The sequence below is a fragment of the Leiobunum rupestre genome, chromosome 1, assembly GCF_980474605.1.
Source record: "Leiobunum rupestre chromosome 1, qqLeiRupe1.1.hap1, whole genome shotgun sequence".
NCBI classification, from domain to species: domain Eukaryota; kingdom Metazoa; phylum Arthropoda; class Arachnida; order Opiliones; family Sclerosomatidae; genus Leiobunum; species Leiobunum rupestre.
In genome coordinates this window covers 70,956,797-70,961,667 of record NC_143384.1, presented here as the reverse complement: position 1 = coordinate 70,961,667, position 4,871 = coordinate 70,956,797, and positions in this window count along the sequence as shown.

The following is a 4,871-nucleotide window of genomic DNA, read 5'->3' as shown; positions in this document are numbered from 1 at the left end:
TGGGATTAGTCACAAAACCTGTAACGCCCAGAATTATATTGTATATTTTAGTCCTACGTTTGTGCAAACCACACAATTAGTACTATTTACTAGTGTAGGATTAAAATTATCAGAATATATAGTTTCCACAAAAATGTATTGGAAATCAACTAAATTAAAGCTTAAATTAATTCTTCAGAATAAAACAGTAAACTTACAGATCAAGAAGTCAACAAATTTTGGCCTAATCTTTAGTCCAAAATTTTAATACAGCCGATCGAAGAACTGAGCTATAAGAACTCTAAACAAAGAGTGAAGATTTTTGGCGCAAAATTATAGCAAATCCTTTTCACAATCCGCTAGATGGTGAAACCTGACCGCTAAAATTCAAGGCCAAGCTCTCTGAAAATAACGATTTTCAATTTTTTATTATCAGTTAGGTCACGGCCAACTTTGATCTCGCGCGCTACAGCGGCCATCTCATTCGTTGACGTTTCTGTGTTAACCTATGAGCAAAATATGTGTATGACGTGAGCACCCCTAGCGGATTATTATTTTTAGAATAGTTTTTACATTGAAGACAATATAAAAACCGAGCGTGGCGCTGAACTCCTACACGTTATAGTACAGTTTATAGGGGGAAAATCCTTGCTCGCGGAATTTCGACGAATGTGTTGGCCGCTGTAGTGCGAACAGCGCGTGATCGAAGTTGGCCGTGGTTAGGTATAACCTAAACTTAGAGCAGACAACTTTTGTTTATATCCCAGGCTGAGAAATAAGGAATTTTTTTAAACTGGAACTGTGGCCAGTAGAGCCTAGGTAGTTTAATTAAAAAACTGGCCACTTGCCATTTTTAACCTTCAAAATCAGGCTTTCATAATCTATGGTCAAATTATCTATTCTTGACAATATGTGCTAGAAGCAAAGACCAAACAATGTTAGGGATTATTATAGTATTTTTTTTTATGAACTAAAATCTTGAAGGGAAAAAATTAATTAAGTGGTCACCAGGGCTACTAACACCTCAAGCATTTAATTTTTAAACTGGCGATTGGCCTGTGATAGTGCCTTATTTCTCACACTATATAGCCGCTTATAGCAATGTATAAAGTCAAAACGAACATTGAACTACTTTCACATTTAAATTTCTTTATAACGAAAAACGTTTTTTCTGGTCGGTTAAGCGAGAAAGTAGGTGTACAAATTGATTACTTGATTTCCAGAAATCCAGCTTATCACGGGAAATCAAATATTTTTTAGAAATAATGCATAAATCATTTAGTATTTTCTAGAATTCAGTTGTAACCACGCATTTCCCAAAATAATTAACGGTAAATCACCATTAATCATTAACGCGCGAGAAATTCCGGATGTTTTCAAAATTCGCGAGTGATTCAAATTCGCAAGAAGTTGTAAATGTAAATGACGTAATTTAAGTCACATTACGCGAACAAAGTTTCAGTAAAGGAGATACCTTCATGGAATACTTATGAATAATTATTTTACATATATGCTGGAGTGAAATCTATTCACCTGACCTAAACCCCACTACCAACTTTATACATTGAGTCCGATCAAAAGTGTAATCCGAAATTGGCTGTTAACCGCTCAATGATATACCAAATGTATTCGCATCTTTGCTTTGGTCGTAGTTACGAACTTCGTTGTCAAATAAAAACTAGATGCCACGTATATTTGAGTACCCACAATCCCCCTTAAGTACATCTTGCGTATTAAAGTTGAATCTGAAAGTTTTTAATCAATGAACTTAATAAGCGCAGTTTAGCAACCTAAGAGGAATTTTTACGAAAGGGAGCTCTTTTCCAAACCACCCTCTTCGTGAAGAACAATATCTCAATCACCCTATCCTAAAAATAATTAGCGTACTAAGCGAGAGCAAACTGACCATAAATAGAAACCTATTACAACACTATATCAGTCACGTTATCCATTAGCTAGGAACTATATATTTCAACTTGATAACCTTCATTACAAATAAATACGAATTAAAATATAAGCCTCACCACTAATCGGTCAAACCCTCTAACCATTAAAACCTTCGGATACTAACACACTTCAAATATTAAAACGGTGTCAAAGTAAAATTTTAACGCTTATGTCAATCGTCCATTAAAAGAACAAGCACTCCAAATAAGAGCACTATAATAAGATATATTATATTTTTCTAGTGAAGGAGCCGGCAAATAAATGTATGAAATAATTTAATGTTTAAAATAAAAAATTAGACTTTTAATTCATTATTTATTAGCATTTTGAAGAAGAGTTAGTTTTGGAAAGGGATTTATAAATAGAAAATTATAATTATTAATGAGAAAGAGGGTAGAATAAACGAGATTAACCGGTAGAATAAAACGGGAAAGAAAAGAAGCCAAAAAGAGATAGAATAAATTTGAATCACGAAATAAAAAAATTTCTTCAAAAATTAACATTTATTGGGACGAAGAAAGCCCATCTCTTAATTTTTGATAATGGTTTTAGTTAATTCCATGGATATTTTTAAAAAAGTTCAATTTTGAATTACGAAGATACGCCTGCACCAAAGAAAACGCGTTACAATGAATACAATAATTCCGGTATTAGAAACACGGTAGAATAATTTCACTTTATTTCTAAAACCCCACACCTAATTATAACCGTAAAAATATGACATTTATTATTTTTCGTTTAAATATGAAATCCACGTTCAAATAATTGGAGAATAATTCGAATAAACCGCCACGGGCACAGAATAATTTATGCGCTCTTGGAGACTGTGTCGCCATCTAGTGGATAGCGTAAAACATGTACAACGAAAAGCCATCCGAAAAACGCACTGCCTAAATAGAATAATTTGGCTATAACGTTTAAACCTGTGGAGGGAAATTAACGAAACTATCACGAAATATACCCCTCTTCACGCTCTACGTGACGGCCTAAAAATAATTCCGGTATTCAAAAGGGAAGTAGCTTAAAAACGATAGAATAAATGTGAAGCACGAAAAAACGCTGATACGCCATATTTCCTACCCAAAAGGAATTAGAATAAATAGAATAAATTCGCTATAACGTTTAAACCAGTCCGTGCAAATTAACGAAACTACCACGAAATATACCCCTCTTCACGCTCTTCGTGACGGCCTAAAAATAATTCCGGTATTCGAATGGAAAGTATAGAAAACGTGATAGAATAAGTTTCAATAGCAAAATAACGCGTTGACGACAAAAAGCATACGGAAAACGCGTTAGAATAAATAGAATAATTTGGCTATAACGTTTAAACCTGTGGAGGGAAATTAACGAAACTATCACGAAATATACCCCTCTTCACGCTCTACGTGACGGCCTAAAAATAATTCCGGTATTCAAAAGGGAAGTAGCTTAAAAACGATAGAATAAATTTGAAACACGAAAAAACGCTGAGACGCCATATTTCCTACCCAAAAGGAATTAGAATAAATAGAATAATTTCGCTATAACGTTTAAACCAGTCCGTGCAAATTAACGAAACTACCACGAAATATACCCCTCTTCACGCTCTTCGTGACGGCCTAAAAATAATTCCGGTATTCGAATGGAAAGTATAGAAAACGTGATAGAATAAGTTTCAATAGCTAAATAACGCGTTGACGACAAAAAGCATACGGAAAACGCGTTAGAATAAATAGAATAATTTGGCTATAACGTTTAAACCTGTGGAGGGAAATTAACGAAACTACCACGAAATATACCCCTCTTCACGCTCTACGTGACGGCCTAAAAATAATTCCGGTATTCAAAAGGGAAGTAGCTTAAAAACGATAGAATAAATGTGAAGCACGAAAAAACGCTGATACGCCATATTTGCTACCCAAAAGGAATTAGAATAAATAGAATAATTTCGCTATAACGTTTAAACCAGTCCGTGCAAATTAACGAAACTACCACGAAATATACCCCTCTTCACGCTCTTCGTGACGGCGTAAAAATAATTCCGGTATTCGAATGGAAAGTATAGAAAACGTGATAGAATAAGTTTCAATAGCTAAATAACGCGTTGACGACAAAAAGCATACGGAAAACGCGTTAGAATAAATAGAATAATTTCGCTATAATGTTTAAACCAGTCCGTGCAAATTAACGAAACTACCACGAAATATACCCCTCTTCACGCTCTTCGTGACGGCCTAAAAATAATTCCGGTATTCGAATGGAAAGTATAGAAAACGTGATAGAATAAGTTTCAATAGCTAAATAACGCGTTGACGACAAAAAGCATACCGAAAACGCGTTAGAAGAAATAGAATAATTTGGCTATAACGTTTAAACCTGTGGAGGGAAATTAACGAAACTACCACGAAATATACCCCTCTTCGCGGTCTTCGTGACGGCCTAAAAATAATTCCGGTATTCAAAAGGGAAGTAGCTTTAAATGATAGAATAAATGTGAAGCACGAAAAAACGCTGATACGCCATATTTCCTACCCAAAAGGAATTAGAATAAATAGAATAATTTCGCTATAACGTTTAAACCGGTGGAGGGAAATTTATGAAACTATCACGAAATATACCCCTCTTCACGCTCTTCGTGACGGCGTTAAAATAATTCCGGTATTCGAATGGAAAGAATAGAAAACGTGATAGAATAAGTTTCAATAGCTAAATAACGCGTTGACGACAAAAAGCATACCGAAAACCCGTTAGAATAAATAGAATAATTTGGCTATAACGTTTAAACCTGTGGAGGGAAATTAACGAAACTACCACGAAATATACCCCTCTTCACGGTCTTCGTGATGGCCTAAAAATAATTCCGGTATTCAAAAGGGAAGTAGCTTAAAAACGATAGAATAAATGTGAAGCACGAAAAAAACGCTGAGACGCCATATTCCCTACCCAAAAGGAATTAGAATAAA